This window comes from Cryptomeria japonica, chromosome 7, assembly GCF_030272615.1.
Source record: "Cryptomeria japonica chromosome 7, Sugi_1.0, whole genome shotgun sequence".
Taxonomy (NCBI): domain Eukaryota; kingdom Viridiplantae; phylum Streptophyta; class Pinopsida; order Cupressales; family Cupressaceae; genus Cryptomeria; species Cryptomeria japonica.
In genome coordinates, this window is record NC_081411.1 from 136,029,124 (window position 1) to 136,047,234 (window position 18,111).

The window sequence follows — 18,111 nt, forward strand, 5'->3', positions numbered from 1 at the left end:
CCCCTTCTAGATTCTTCTAAACCCTTCCTAATTAGCCTAATCCATCCCCTAATTATTGTCACATTCCTAAGCAACTAGGAGTCACTTCTCAAAGACTCCAAAGTCTTTGAAAAGTATTAATTGTTTTGTGTGTTCAACAAATTAACCTCTAAAAGTCTTCCAAACCACCAATGGCTCTTACATGACCATTTATGGTTTAATCCACTTGCACCCATGGTTAGGGACTTTGACCCCTAACTCAATCCTCATGTAACCCATGTGTCTCCTCAAGCATTTATTGCTTTCACCATGGTATCCTCACTAACTCTTGCACAAGAGTTTATGCATTGGATAAAAGCATTATTCTTTGAATAATGAATTTATTCACTCAACCCAACCTTAATCTTAACTCCCAAGTTAACCCTCAGGTCGAGTCAAGCAGTTAATGCTTCTTCCCTCTCCTCTCAACCCCTCTCATGTTGACACTTGTCATCCTGGGATTGGGTTGAAAGCCCTCACATGGATTGAATATCATTCAATCCTGACCCTTGTTGAGATTACTCAATCTCAACCATCCATTGCTTCATTTTTTCTATAAATAGAGCCCATTTTTTCATAATCCAGATCCTGAAAAATTTGTATGCATTTACATTATAGTGAATTTTAGAGAAAGAGCATTTAGCATAAATAACATATATTGTCATTTTGGACTAAAATTAATGATTCTCATTTCATAGCATCTAATTAGTTTGATTACACTTGCATAGCATTTAGATTAATAATTTATCAATCTTAAACCTCCACAAGGCATCCATAGTGCAAAAAGTTGTTGAGAGCTACACTAATTTGGAAGTTGGAGAGGAGAGGAACAAGGGAGGAGCCACTATGCATGTTTTGGTCAGCATCTGGAGGAGTTTAGTTTACTTCTTTTGTCTTTGTATGCTTTCCATTTCTTATTTAGTATCTCTCTTGATATGTTTGCTTAGGATAGTATTTGATTGGTGATTTGCTAACACTAATGTTTTGAACTTGTCTCTTGTGTTGTTGTGTTTGCCTAACCCTCCTAACAAATCCCATTTTGCAGAGCATCATTTGGTGAACCTGACGTGAATCAAAGAACAAATTTTTGAAATTACTAACTTATTTGACTGTTTTAATTGACACAGGTCACACATTGGTGCTTTTATTCGTGCTTTAGTGCTATAGAAATTTGGTCTTTTAGTGCTATTGTTTCCACAATAGCACTATTTTCCCTGCTATAGTGCTTTTGACTATTAAGTAGCGTGTTTGTCTCTGTTTTAGCGCTCTTGACTTGTTGTATGAATAAGCTCTTTTAGCGCTTTTCTCCTTACTTTCGCACTTTTGTGTTAAGTAGCACTTTTGTTTTCACACAGAGTAGCGCTATTGTAATAGAGCGTTGTTAAAAAATACCTTGTAACCAAAAACCCAAAAAATTTAGGCTTGTGGAAGCCCCCCAGGCATGCACATTTTTCTAACTTATTCTCTTTTGTGCATGTTTTGACTAACCCCTACAATAGAAATTTTAACTTAGGAAGTAAATTTGTTTTTATTGCTAACTTTGTCTTTAAAGTTGGGATAAAATAAACTCACTTTCTTTTTTTGGTTAAAAATAAACTACACTTTGATTTGGGTTTTTAAAATTCACCACATCTTTCATTTCAAGCACTAAAAAAAACATCATTGTTACAAGCTAAAAAGAACCACAAAAACTCAAACAAAAACAATTTTATTTCTTGCAAGTTTGGAAACAAACTTCATTTTGGTGCTTAAAATCAACAAAATAACTTTATTTCTTGCAAGTTAGGATTCATTTTATTTTGGTGCTTAAAATCAACAACACAAATTTTGATTTCCTTGCATCAATTCAAGTTAAAAATCACAATCCACACTTGGTTTTTTTTTTGGGAAAATAAAAAAACAATCAACTTGTCTTGTTTTTTGTAAAGCAATTTACTTCAAGCAAATGTTATTTTCATTAAGTTGACCAGGATTTGATTTTTCCTAGTTTACTCAACACATTGCCTTTGAAGGATAAAAAGAACACCATGGCTATTGGAGCAACATCTCCAAATAGTTAGATCACCATTGCAATGACAAGTTAAAAAGAACAAGTGTATTTTGTGTTTGGCACACTTGTGCAAAAGAGTTTGTCGAGTGGTCCTACTTCTAACACACACTATCCTCTCCCTTGGCTTTTGTGGTCCTAGGTGCAAGAGAAAAGTGTTAGTAACACTCAAATTTTATCTTTTAAAGAGAGGCCTGCCAAGAGACACATCACTCTTAGGAATGACCTCATGTGGTAAATCCTTCTAGCCGCTATAGAAATCAGGTGTGAGTGAAAGTTGTAGCCTTGGGTATAGCTATTCCTATAGTGTAACTTGCCAAAAGGACAAAAGGGCCCCACCAAAAGTTACAAGGCTCTTAAGTGAGTCACTACAGAATGAACTTATGTCTAAAAACAACAAAAATTACTAAACATCTTTATGTAGTAGCCCACCCGTTCTATTGATTGAGGATATTTGTGAGAAGTTCAGTGCAAGAGCATAGAAGGTTTTACTCCCAAGACACTCACCATACATATTTCCTTGAGTAGAAACATATATTTTTGAAAGGTTACTTGTAGCTTGATAGAAATGGTGACTCCCCCATCATAGGGATCATCTATTTGTTATGCTCGTACAAGACTTAGTGTATCACATCCTTACCTGCCATGTCGAGATTCATAAGGTATGTAGTACCAAAGTTGAAGAAATATCAAGATGTGGGCTGAAATTATCGCAACTGGCCATTTGACCTTAGGGATAAAGAGAGTTTGAAGTGTGTTCATTTTTGTGTCAGACCAATACAAATTGAGCCGACTTGAGGCTTTGGAAAACACCTAAAATACATTTGAAGGAAAGGGTCATAAAAGTCCAAGGATTGGTTTAATCTAGACCCACACTTACTTGTGCCTTTTGAGGCAACATTCTTGTGTTTGTGTGTTTTCTTTGTTTTCTTGCCAAAGAAAAATAAAAAATCCAATTACAAAACAAGTATTCATCCAACACAAACATTTTTCAAAAACCAAAAAAAAGATTAAAAAACAAAGAGCAATAGAAAAAGTATCAAACTATATGACCATTCTTCACATCTTGAGAAAGAAGAATCCTCATCAACATATCAACTTGAAGAAAAGACCATTGAGCTCAAAGGCTTTTATCAAAAGAAGGAAATTCTTCTATCTTAATAGACAAATCTTTGTCTCTCATAGAACCTTCTTGCATCATATGCGTCTATACATTCAAGGAAAATCAAATGAGTTTGATCAAGAGTCATTAAACCATCGGCCTTTTACTCAATATTGAGCTTTGAGTTATCATAAGAACAAGGGAGTCAAAATCAATCTCGCCTTCTTTCGAGACATTTTTATCACATACAACTCAGCTAGGAAAGAACCACCAACACCTGAACAAGAAGAGGAAGAGTTTGTTCCTTTTGTAACACTAAGTTTCTATTAAAGTTTATTTCATCCATTATCCCATTCACACATCATCAATTAATTTCACCTCTCAAAACATCAAGAGGTTTTTCTCTTAAGTTCTCTTTCGATAATGCTTGAATCAAACACAATACATCACTTTTTAGAGTGTCTCAACATCTAGGATAAACTCATCGTAAAGAGGCATTTCTATGTAGGTTAAAACTAGTCTATGAGTGAATCCTCTCATTAATAGGTAGTTGAGTTTGTAACACATCTCAGATCTCGCTAAACCTTATCACATCAAACATTGTCAATCAAACACAACAAGCAATTCAACAAAGGACTTTAGTCACATCTACCCTTAGTGCTAGAGATTCATATGCCGAACACCCCACCAAACATAAATCTCTCATTTCATCAACAACTCATCATCATTTTCACCCAACTTCAACAAAAACTTGTAAACAAAATGGCTCAAACTAGATCTAGAGCTAGACAAATGAAATTGAGGAAGAAGAGGAGGAAAACATCAATGAATTCAAAGAAGCCCTTGGAGGAAACTCAAATGATGAAAATCAAAGTACTCCTACTCCTATAGCAATAGAAAGGGCACAACACAACCCTCTCTTTAATTGACTTTTTGATGAAATACTTAGGAGCAATGCTGATGCTCACTTTTTAAGACTTCCTCAAGAGGGAGCCAAACTACCCTCTGATTTTGATGTTGCACAACTAAGGCAAGCTTCAGAACACCAAAGTCATAATGAGGATGAAAGAGGTCGAGATCATATCAGATACAACCTTCATCAAGGAAATCCCCTACCTCCTCCTCCAAATGACATTGACATGTTGTGGCAACAAGTTGAGAATCTTGCCCAACAACTTTGTAGTAGTGTGAAAACTAATCAGTTTTCACTTAATGACATTTGTCCCTATCCCTTTGATAGGACTCTTCATATGCCACCTTTTCCACGAGGGTTTGAAACACACAAGTTTGAAAAATACCTAGGAAAAGGAGATCCTCACAATCATGTTAGAGAATTCCATTCGACTTGCCTCGAAGTAGCATACGAGGACACATACCTCATGCGACTCTTTCCCCAAAGTTTGGGAGGCACAACCACATCATGGTTTTCCCAGCTACCAGGTAGCATTAGGACCTTCGAAGAACTAGTCCAGAAGTTCTTGGCACATTACTCACACAACATTGAATGTGATATCACAATGGCTGATCTATGTATCACTAAACAAAAACCAGGCAAGCTATTTTTAGTCTTTCTGCAATGATGGCGTCAAATGTTTAGCAGAAGTTCTCTTCAGCTACCTAAACAAGAACTAGTGGAAATATTTATTTCCAACTTAAAAAATGAAATGGAATTCCACCTAGATGTAAAAGACAAAGACTCCTTCAATGACATCATCACCAAAGGTTTAAAATGTGAGCGGGCTCTCATAAAAAAAGGGCTTATCAAAATATACAATGAGCCAAAGGATGGACCTCACCCACGCTTCAATAGCGATAAGCCTAACTTCTGGAACAAAAACAAAAACATCATCAATGATAGGGTTGTGGATGCAAGAACTATCAAAAGTGCACAACGTGTGGTCCGATTTGCAGAACATAACCCCCCACCCAATAACAACACAGTTTCTCCCTCAAATCAAGGACGCAATATACCTCAGGAGGAACCCAGACAACATCAGCAAAATTTCAAACCAAAACGAACATACACTCCCTAAGGGAACCCATTGAAACAGTGTTATGTCAATTGTTTTCTTCAAATTTGGTAACCTTACCCAAAACATCAAATTACGAACCTCAGGTCAAACCTTCATGGTGGAGGGATACTGAACATTGCGATTTCCATCAAGGGAAAGGACATAAGACAAGAAATTGTCACAGATTGAAAGATCTTATTCATGATCTTATTGATCAAGGTGAGATCGAAATAGGACACGGCCCAAAAACAACAAACAATGATCATCTCATGTTCAAAAATCCACTTCCATCACAAGATCAAAGGGGACCTTCCACTTTAGGGAAAAACACAGATACCACTGATTATATTTGCCCCACCTATAATTATACTGTGAATCTCCTATATGATGCCAGTGAACAGATTGCCACTATTACCATAAAAAATCCCAACTCTACCTGCAATGTTGTTACACGTCGTGGCAGGATCACCATTAAAGCAACTCCACAAGGCACACCTTCCATCCCAAAGCAATATAACCTTGTGGAACAACTAGATAAAACACCCACATTGATATCTATCTTAGAGATATTGCGCCTATCCCCATCTCATAAAATAATCTTGGATCAAGTTGTCCAAGAGGCGTCAGTACCTACAAATATGATTACAGATCAGTTCCAAGCTATGGCTGGAAATCTAAGGTCATCACCATGTCTCACTTTCTCTGAAAGTGACAATATATCCTTCCAACAACGTCATAACACTTCACTCCACATTGAAGGGTTTATCAACCAACATAGGATCAAGTGAGTCTTAATCGACAATGGAGCAGGCCAGAATATCTGTACACTACAATTGGTCACAACATTGGGATATGCAATTGAATTAGTGGATCCCCGTAAAAAGATAACAATCAAAGCCTATGATGATGTAGAGCGTTTATCCAAAGGAGCAGTTGTGCTACCAATTCGAGTGGGCCCCGTAGTGAAGCATATCATATGTCAAGTTCTGGACATTCCTCTATCGTATAATTTGTTGTTAGGAAGACCTTAGATACACGTTGTAGTCACATAAATCTGTACATCTTAATTAAATGAATATTTTCTATTTATTTGATTAAAAACCCACTAGCCAACAATTTATTAAATTAACATTTAATTAATTTCATCTTCAAAACATTCTACTATTAATAAATAAATTATTCAGTTTATTTTAATTAATTCATTAAATCAAATTCACAATCAGTTAAATGAATAAATATTATTTATTTAATTTAATCCCCTTTCTTCTTTTAAATAAATTAAATAAAACATTTATTTAAATCATTTATTCCCCCCCCCCACACTTGCATTTTCCTACAAATGCAAGTTGCAACCACAAGTTGAAATAAATTAATTTTATTTTAATTAAAATCTTATTTTCCCTCACCCACCAAACCCACTTGCAATCCTAACCCCCTTCTAGATTCTTCTAAACCCTTCCTAATTAACCTAATCCATCCCCTAATTATTGTCACATTCCTAAGCACCTTGGAGTCACTTCTCAAAGACTTCAAAGTTTTTGAAAAGCATTAAATGTTTTGTGTGTTCAACAAATTAACCTCTAAAGTCTTCCAAACCACTTATAGCTCTTACATGACCATTTATGGTTAACCCCTAACTCAACCCTCATGTGACTCATATGTCTCCTCAAGCATTTGTTGCTTTGACAATGGTTATCCCTTTAACCTTTGCACAAGATTTTATCCATTGGATAAAAGCTTTATTCTTTGAATAAAGAATTTATTCACTCAACCCAATCTTGACCTTAACTCCCAAGTTAACCCTTAGGTCATGTCAAGCATTTAATGCTTATTCCCTCTCCTCTCAACCCCTCTCATGTTGACACTTGTCATCCTAAGATTGGGTTGAAAGTCCTCACATGGATTGAATATCATTCAATCCTGACCCTTGTTGAGATTATTCAATCTCAACCGTCCATTGCTCCATTTTTTCTATAAATAGAGCCCATTTCTTCATAATCCAGATCTTGAAAACTTGTATGCATCTAAGTTATAGAGAATTTTAGAGAGCCTTTAACATAGTTACTCATATTCACTCTTTTGGTTAAAATTAACAAATAGCATTTAGATAACTCATCTTTCTTTGGTTATTAAGCTTGCATTTGCATACTTTTCATAATCATCTACAATCTTGAACCTCCATAAGGCATCTATAGAGGAAAAAGCTGCTGAGAGCTACACTAATTTGGAACTTGGAGAGGAGAGGAACAAGGGAGAAGGAACTAAAAGCATGTTAGAAGGCATTTGGAGATGCCTTGTTGTATTTGCTCCCATAGTTAAATATTTTATTATGTTTTTAGTGTCTCTTTTGGTATGCCTGCTTAGACTTGTTTTTGGTTGATTAACACTAACGTTTGTCTTTGTTTCTTGTGTTTTTGTGTGTTATACGACAATAGGTTTTAGTCTAACATTGTTCATTTTGTAGAGCATCATTTAGTGAACCCAATGTGAACCCAACAACATTTTTTTTTAACTGTTTAGCTTGACACATAGGTCGTGTTTTGGCGCTTTTGTTCGTGCTTTAGCGCTATTGCAATTTGATCTTTTAGCGCTATTGTTTTTATAGTAGTGCTATTGTCTCAAATTTAGCACTATTGTCCATATATTAGCTCTTTTGACTCTTAAGTAGTGCTTTTGTCCTTATTTTAGTGCACTTGTATTGTTGTTTAAATATTTTACTGTAGCGCTTTTGTCTATACTTTAGAGCATTTGTGTTAAGTAGTGCTTATGTTGTCACATAGAGTAGCACTATTGTAATAGAACGTTGTAAAAAAAGGCCTTGTAACTGATAATATTATTTTTTTAGGCTTGTGGAAGCCCACCATATTTTCGGATTTTACTAACTTTTTGTTTCGTGTGTAGGTTTTTAAACTAACCCTTTTTGTTACTTAAGAATAAAAAACACTTCATTTGGTGCTCTAAAAAATCACAACACAATTTTGTTTACTTGCAAGCTAGGAAACAAACTTTCATTTGGTGCTCTAAAAATCACAACATAATTTTGTTTACTTGCAAGCTAGGAAAGAAACTTTCGTTTGGTGCTCTAAAAATCACAACACAATTTTGTTTACTTGCAAGCTAGGAAACAAATCTCTATTTTGGTGCTTAAAACAAGACAAGGCAAAATCTCATTTCTTGCATCAAATTTAAGAAAATTCACAATCAACACTTCAAGTTGTTGTGCAAGTAAAAAGAACAATCAACTTGTCTCATTTTTGTAAAACGATTTTAGTTCATGCATACGTGTTTTAATTTCAGTTGACCAAGATTTCAAATTCTAGTTTACTCAAACATATTACCTTTGAAGTTAAAAAGAACATCAAGGTTGTTGGAGCAACATCTCCAATTAGATAGAACATCATTGCAATGACAAGTTAAAAAGAACAAGTGTATTTTGTGTTTGGCACACTTGTGCAAAAGAGTTTGTCGAGTGGTCCCACTTCTAACACACACTATCCTCTCCCTTGGCTTTCGTGGTACTAGGTGCAAGAGAAAAGTGTTAGTAACACTCAAAATTTTATCTTTTTAAGAGAGGCCTACCAAGAGACAAATCACTCTTGGGAATGACCTCATGCGGTAAATCCTTCGAGCCATTATAGAAATCAGGTGAGAGCGAAAGTTGTAGCCTTGGGTATAGTTGTTCCTACAGTGTAACTTCCTGAAAGGACAAATGGGCCCCACCACAAGTTACAAGGCTCTTAAGTGAGTCATTGTAGAATGAACTTATGTGCAAAGACATCAACAATTACTAAACACCTTTATGTAGTAGCCCACCCATTCTAATGATTGAGAATATTTGTGATAAATTCAGTGCAAGAGCATAGATGGTTTTGCTCCCAAGATACTCACCATACATATTTCCTTGAGTAGAAACATAGCTTTTTGAAAGGTTACTTCTAGCCCGATAAAAGTGGTGACTCCCCCATCATAAGGACCATCTATTTGTTATAATCGCACATGACTTAGTATATCACATCCTTATCTGCCACAGTGGGATTCATAAGGTATGTAGTACCAAAGTCAAAGAAATATCAAGATGTGGGCTGAAATTATCGCAACTGGCCATTTGACCCTAGGGATAAAGAGTGTTTAAAGTGTTTTCATTTTGAGTCAAGACCAGTGCAAATTGAGTTGACTTCAGGCTTTGGGAAACACCTAAAATACATTTGAAGGATAGGGTCATAAAAAGTTCAAAAGATTGGGTTGATCTAGACCCATACTTACTTGTGCCTTTTAAGGCAACATTCTTGTGTTTATGTGCTTGCTTTGTTTGCTTGTCAAAAAAACATCATAAAACCAAAATCCAAAACAAGTATTTATCCAACACAAACATTTTCAAAAACAAATATCGAAAAACCAAGAGCAGCAACAAAAGTGTCGAATTATATGACCATTCTTCACATCTTGAGAAAGCATAATCTTCCTCAACACATCAACTTGAAGAAAAGACCATTGAGCTCAAAGGATCTCATCAAAAGGAGGAAATTCTTCTATCTTAATAGACAAATCTTTGTCTCTCATAGAACGTTCCTACGTCACATGCATCTATATCTTCAAGGGAAATCAAACAAATTTGATCAAGAGTCATTAAACCGCAGAGCTTTTATGCAATATTGAGATTTGAGTTATCACAAGAACAAAGGAGGCAAAATCAATCTTGACTTCTTTCTTGACATTTGCATCACATATAATGTAGTTCAAGAAGAACCACCAACTCCCGAAAGAGAAGAGGAAGAATTTGTCCCATATGTGACACAAAGCTTTTATTGAAGTTCACATTTCATCCATTATCATATTCATATCTCATCAAATCCACTTCCAACTCTCAAAACATCAAGAGGTTTTTGTCCTAAGTTTTATTTTCAAAATTGCTTGAATCAAACACAACACATCACTTTTTAGAGTGTCTCTACATCTAGGATAAACTCATCCTAAGAGACATTTCTACACAGGTTAAAACTAGTCTATGAGTGAATCCTCTCGTTACTAGGTAGCTGAGTCTGTAACACATCTTAGATCTCTCTAAACCTCATCACATCAAACTTTCTCAATCAAACACAACAAGTAATTCAAGAAAAAAACTTTGGTAACATCTACCTTTAGTGATAGAGATTCATATGCGAAACACTTCACCAAACATCGATCTTTCATTTCATCGCCAACTCATCATCATTTTCATCAAACTTCAACAAAAAATTATAAACAAAATGGCTCATACCAGATCAAGATCTAGACAAAAAAAATTGAAGAGGAAGAGGAAGAAAATATCAATGAGTTCCAAGAAACCCTTGGAGGAAATATAAATGATGAAAATCCAGGCACTCCTACTCCGGCTGCCATAGAAAGGGGACACCACAACCCTCTCTTTAATACAATTTTTGATGAAATACTCAGGAGCAAAGTCGATGCTCACTTTTTAAAACTTGCTCAAGAGGAGGCTAAACTACCCTCTGACTTTGATGTTGCACAACTAAGACAAGCATCAGAATGCCAAAGTCATAATGAGGATGAAATAGGTTGAGAACACATCAGATACAACCTTCATCAAGGTAATCCCCCACCTCCTCCTCCTCCAAATGAAATAGAAATGTTGTGGCAACAAGTTGAGAATCTCGTCCAACATCTTCATAGTGGTGTGAAAACTAATCAGTTTTCACTTAATGACATTTGTCCCTATCCCTTTGATAGGAATCTTGATATGCCACCTTTTCCGCGAGGGTTTGAAACACCCAAGTTTGAAAAGTATTGAGGAAAAGGAGATCCTCATGATCATGTTAGGGAATTCCATTTAGCTTGCCTCAAAGTGGCATACGAGGATACATATCTAATGAGAATTTTTCCCCAAAGCTTGGGAGGAATAACCACATCATGGTTTTCCTGATTACCAGGTGGCATTAGAACATTTGAAGAACTCATCCAGAAATTCCTGGCACATTATTCACACAACATTGAACATGATATCACAATGGCTGATCTATGTAACACTAAATAAAAACCAGGTGAGCTATTTTCAGTCTTTCTGCAACAATGGCGTCAAATATCTAGCAAATGTTCTCTTTAGTTACGTGAACAAGAACTAGTGGAAATATTTATTTCCAACTTAAATGACAAAAGGGAATTTCACCTAGACGTAAAAGACACAAACTCTTTCAATGACATGATCATAAAAGGCTTAAAATATGAGCGGGCTCTCATCAAAAAAGGTGCTTATCAAGATATATAATGAGCCAAAGGATGGCCCTCGCCTGCGCTTCAATAGTGACAAGCCTAACTTCTGGAACAAAAACAAAAATGTCATCAACGACAAGGTTGTGGATGCAAGAACTATCAAAAGTACACAACCTATGGTTCGATTTACAAGACAGAACCCCCCACCCAAGAATAACACAGTTGCTCCTCCAAATCAAGGCCACAATACATCTCAAGAGGAACCCAGACAATGATAAAATTTCTTTAAACCAAAATGAACATACACTCCCTTAGGGGAACCCATCAAAATAGTGTTACGTCAGTTGGTTTCTCAAAAACTGGTGACCTTGCCCAAAACATCAAATTATGAACCTCAAGTCAAACCTTCATGGTGGAGGGATATTGAACATTGTGATTTCCATCAAGGGAAAGGACATAAGACAAGCAATTGTCACAGATTGAAAGATCTTATTCATTATCTTATTGACTGAGGTGAAATCAAAATTGAAGGACATGACCCAAAGACAACAAACAATGATCATCTCATGTTTAAAAATCCACTTCCATCACAAGATCAAAGGGGTCCTTCCACTTCAGGATGAAACACAGATACTACTAATTATACGCAAGCCAGATATATTTACACTATGAATCAAGTATATGATGCCAATGAACAAATTGAAACTATTACCATGAAAAATCCCATCTCCACTTGCAATGTTGTTACATGTCGTGACAAGATCACTATAAAAGCAGCTTCACAAAACACCACATCTATCCCAAAGCAGTACAACCTTATGGACTGTTATCTTGTCATTCGTCCCTCATAACAAGAGTGAGTCACCTTGTAAAATTTTTAGTTGAGTTTGAAATCTTGTTAAACATTCATTGTTTCAATCCCTAATCCACTTTTAAATCATTTCTGGATCCTTAGCGTTAAGTTTCAATGGTCTATTGAACCTCATGAACCCCTTGAACCATTTTGAATAGAGTTCATGGTGTTCATTTAGGTTATGTAGGTTCTAAGTTGTGTCTAAGGGATTTTCAGACTATCGCTCACCCAATTTTTTCACAGCAGTTCTACTTCACGGTCACGGGTAATGTTTCATATTATCTTTCTCCAGGCTGTGAACCATTTGAACTTAGTTCAAATAGTTCAGGGATGTTCAACATGTTCAATGAAGTTCAAAGGTTCAACGCACAACCAAAATGGAGAGGCAAAACAATGAGTGTACAAATTTGGTCAACCAAAAAAAGTTTGGAATAGGAATATTGATTCAGCATTTACTCAGGCAACAATTGATTATGTTTCCTAGAGGATTGTGAAAGAGTTAGCATGAAGAATATTTATAATTTTCAAAGCAGCCTGTAAATACATTTTTTCTGAGATAGCAAAATCAGTCTTTGTGCAGGGGGTATATCTCTCACTTCAATCATTAGATCAAGCTGGATTTTGGATATGTTTTATGAAACCTATTTTTATAAGTTATCACCAAAGGAATTGGGGAAATTCAATCTGGTCTGCAAGATACACTTAACAAAATACAAGTCTAGAACAAAGAACATTTTCTGATTTTTGTGACAGAAAAATCATCATGTCTCGAGGGGAATATCTTTTCATTCCACTAATGGATTTTTCCCATTTTTGGATATGTTGTGAAAAAAAAGTTGTGCACATTTCCACCAGAGAGATTAACTGAATTATGTCTCCTTCAAAAGATATGGTTGACTGAGTGCGTGTCTGTCCAAAGTGACCAACAACAACCAAGTTTCTTGTTTTCAACTATTAACAAGGCATGACTTATATTTGTAATGATGGAGCCCATAATGAATTCATAAAGCTTATGTATTTTAAGTTATAATGTTTTCAGATTAAAATATTATGATGAAAGATTACATTGAATCCAAGAAAGTGTTGAAAGAATGAAGACAGTTATTTATATCCAGCTGTCAGCATATGATATGCTAGGATTCAGTTTTTGGAACTGAAAGTGTCTCACCGAGAGGAAAAGAAGGATACATATGCAAAAGAAAGGGGAAAAGAGGGGTTAGAATAGTTAGAGATAGACTTAGATTTTAGAAAATTTTGTTTTATCTGAAAGAAGTGATCAATTTTTCCAGAATCTGAAATTGGAAAGAACTTATGCATGTATCTTATGTCTTTGTTGCATGGAATATACAAATAAAGATCATATGCATTTTGAGGTGGAAAATATTTGAGTTTGAATCCGTGAAGTAGTGTTTTTTTGCAAATACTAATCTAATCAAAATGTCTGTGAATATCTTTCTAATGGTGAATGTTGTTATTAATCTGGGGCTTCTTTCTGTTTTGTTTAAAAGGGTATATGTTTGAAGAGAAACTTTATTGTTCTTGTTTATTTTATGAAGTGTTAAGTCAGAGTTATTGAACTTTGTTTCAATTATTTCTGATTCTCATGGTGAAACATCTTGAAGATTGTAAACTATTAGCCTCTCATCTAAGAATGAAGTAGGCAACCTTACGTGCTTTCGGGTTAAAAGCATATCAGTTTATTTAGTTAGATTATTCACTGAATAACTAATGGAGGGAGCTGTACATGTCTAAAATTCAGAGGGAAGTGATGTATGTCACACTTACCCAGCTATTTAGTTGAAGTTTTGTCTTTCAAAGAGGGTAACGGAGTTGTGAATCAATCTAATTAAAAGAAAGCCAAAATATGTTCACTAACATGGACCAATTGGATAAAACGGCTGCACTAATATCTATCTTAGAGCTATTGCACCTGTCTCCATCTCATAAAATAATCTTGGACCAAGCTCTCCAAGGGCACCAGTCCCTGCAAACCTAAATATAGATTAGTTCCAAGCCATGGTTGGAAATCTAAGGTCATCACCTTGTCTCACTTTCTTGGAAAGTGACAACTCATCCTTCTGGCAACCTCACAACACCTTACTCCACATTGAATGGTTTATCAACCAACATAGGTTCAAGCAAGTCTTGATCGATAATGGAGTAGGCCTGAATATCTATACACTATAATTGGTCACAACATTGGGATATGCAATTGAATCGGTGGATCCCCGCAAGAAGATAACAATCAAAGCCTATGATGATGTAGAGCATTCATCCAAAGGAGCTGTGGTGCTACCAATCCGAGTGGGCCCTATGGTGAAACACATCATCTGTCAAGTTCTAGACCTTCCTCTGCCATACAATTTATTATTAGGAAGACTTTGGATACATGCCATGCAATTCGTTCCATCCACCTACCATCAGTTTATCAAGTTCCCACATAATGGTGTAGAAATCACAATCCTGGGAGATGCAAATCCCTTTGCATATTGTCATAATAAGTCATGAAAAAAAGATTACCATTCCCAACAATAGAGAAGCTATCTCCTCGATATCATACTTAAGTCCAACCTCTCTTTCTAGTTCAAACACCACTATACCCAAGCAAGAGAAGCTCAAGATGAAAATAGCAGAGGAAAGTCCTGGAGAGTACAATCTAAGCCAACTATTTTGTGTTGGGAAAATTCCCACTTCTCCTAGAACTCATGGTAAGCCTGAATGATTACTTCAACAACCATTGACCAAGCCAACATGTACTTTTACGACGTTCATCCTTGGAAAGAGTCAAGAGGAAGAGACAAGAGATGAGGACATAGAAGAATGGATCTATAAAGATCCTATCACCACAGAAATCCCACAAGCTAAGCTTCCCATAGATCAATATGGAAAAGGCCTTCTCATTATGCAAAGAATGGGTTATGATGGTCAAAGTGCTTTCGGACCTTGCAAGCAAGGAAGACATGAACCGCTGCAGCCAGAATTAAAGCCCAAAGATAACACAAGATTAGGCTTTCAAAAGGAGATCCTTCCTAAGCTTAGATTCAAAGGGAAACCCAACAAACCACTATATCAACCTATTACAAAGAGGTCACCTTTGCTTATAAAAGCAACATCAAACACCATAGCAACTGCCCCATCGAGGCTAAAAATCCCAGCAAAACCATCCACAACACCAATCATCCCACCAATCAAACCAACAACCCCATCAGCAACAACAATAACATGAATAACACCATTAGCAACAACAACTGAATTAGAATACCCAACAGTATCAACAACACTAGCAATTTCAGCAAAAGCAACAAAATCAACAATACCAATACTACCGTATTAGATTCATTGATTCCCATAATTCTTCTTGTAGGACCAATCATTTCATCTACAATGGTACATAAGCCGATCACAACTGTAGTGTTTAACTCAAAGGATATCCCAGTATGGTACAATAATCGGCTACTGGAAAGTGACTCAGAGACTAACTCACATGAGTGGGAATTTGATTCCATACAACTTAATACTTAAGATGAGGAAGATGCATCACCACCTCCACCTCGTAAGGACATTCCTATTTACGGAGAAGCACAGATAACAACCTCTTGGGTTCTTGAACTAGAAACATCTTCCATAGACCCTACATCGCATCCTACGCTTGATTCTGATAGGGAGAGTACCATCAGCGACCTTCACTATAACGTCTTAACCCTCACTCATACATCAAACGAACTTAACCTAATTGATGAAGTAATGCCCATTATCCATCCTAAACTCATGCAATGGAACCAACCTAATCCCCCATGTCTTGACCACTTCCAAAATGATGAGGCGATCATTGACTTTTTGGAACTATGAGATAACATAACAAGTGGGGATCACAAAGCTGGATTCACCATTGAACTTAATAGTGCAACATACTTTGGGGTGGATGCCAAACCTTTCAGCTGGAAAAATATAACAATAAAACATGGATCTTCCAGTGAAAATGACACTATGGCATTGTTTGATCTCACAAAAGTAAAAAGAACGAGCGTATCCAATGGTGAAAACCTCTCTGAGGCACTTGAGGATGAAATGTTTGACATTATCCCCTCTAGTACACATTAGGAATGGTCAACAATCCTTAAGGAGGAAACAAAAGAATACAAGGTGGGGACTACTAAAAATCCTCACCACATACATCTGGCATCTCTTTTAACTCCAGAGGAACAACCTAAGTTTGTCGAATTCTTCAAACAATGCCAGATCAACTTTGCATGGTCCTATGCAGACATGCCTAGTCTTGAGCCTGATTTAGTCATGCATCACCTCATCATAGCAGAAGGAGCCAAACCTATCAAGAAGAAGCTTCATAAGATGCAACCTCATATTGCACTACTAGTCCAAGCAGAACTTAAGAAAATCCTGGATGTTGGTTTATTAGACCAATTGATTATGTAGATTGGATATCCAATATTGTGCTAGTCAGCAAACCAAATGGTGACATCTGTACCTGTACTGACTTCAGAGATCTATACAAAGCATGTCCTAAAGATGACTTCCCCCTACCAAACATCAACATAATAGTGGACCTAACAACATGACATTCCATGCTTTCTCTCATGGATGGATTTTCAAGGTACAACCAGATAAAAATCGCACCAGAGGATCAACATCAAATGACCTTCACATGTCCATGGGGCACATACTGCTCGAATGTAATGCCTTTTGGTCTAAAAAATGCATAAGTGACCTATCAAAGAGAAATGACCACCATCTTTCATGACATGATGCTGACCATAATGGAAGATTATGTTGATGACTTACTAGAAAAATCAATAACAAGAGAAGGTCATCTCAAAATATTAGAGAAAATCTTTGACAGACTAGAACAATATCATGTTTGACTCAACCCAAAGAAATGTGTCTTTGGAGTAACCTCTGCGAAGCTTCTAGGATACATTGTCTCAAGCAAAGGTATTGAGGTTGATCCTGCAAAGGTCAAAGAAATCATGGACATGCAACCACCAAAGAACATCAGTCAACTAAGGACATTACAAAGGCGACTACAATCCATCTGATGATTCATTGCACAACTGGCAGATAAGTGTCACCCATTTACACACCTGCTACACAAAAGCATCCACTTTCAATGGGATACTAGATGCCAAAAAGCATTCCAAATGCTTATAGACTATCTCATGAATACACCATTGTTTATCCCACCAGATCCGAACAGACCTCTATTACTTTATATTTCAGCAACAAGTACAACATTGGGTGTACTACTAGCACAACATAATACAGAAGGGAAAGAGTGTGCTGTTTACTACATCGCTCGCACACTGGTTGGCTATGAACTCAATTACACACCTATTGAGCGAGCTTTCCTAGCAGTAATCTTGGCAGCCACTAAATTGAGGCACTATCTATTGACACACAAAGTACAGCTAATTGTAAATATTGATCCACTCAAATACTTACTCAGCAAAGAAGCATTGACAGGCCACGTGACCAAATGGGTGATGATTCTAAGTGAATTTGACATCGAGTATGTGGACTATAAGGCTATCAAAGGACAAGTTATTGCAGATCACTTGTCCAATGTACCCCTCATAGGCAATCATCCTCTCATTTCCAATTTTCCAGATGAAGAGATATTCATGATCACAACAACACAACCATGGAAACTATACTTAAATGGTTCATACACTAGGCATGGCTCGGGGGCAGGCATTTTGTTTATCACACCTCAAGGTGACAACATCCTAAAGTCTTACAGGCTCACATTTCTATGCACAAACAACATAGCTGAATATGAGGCCTTGATCACAGGACTCAGGTTAGCCATACAATGGAAGTTACAAGAACTACAAGTATATGACGACTCCCAACTGGT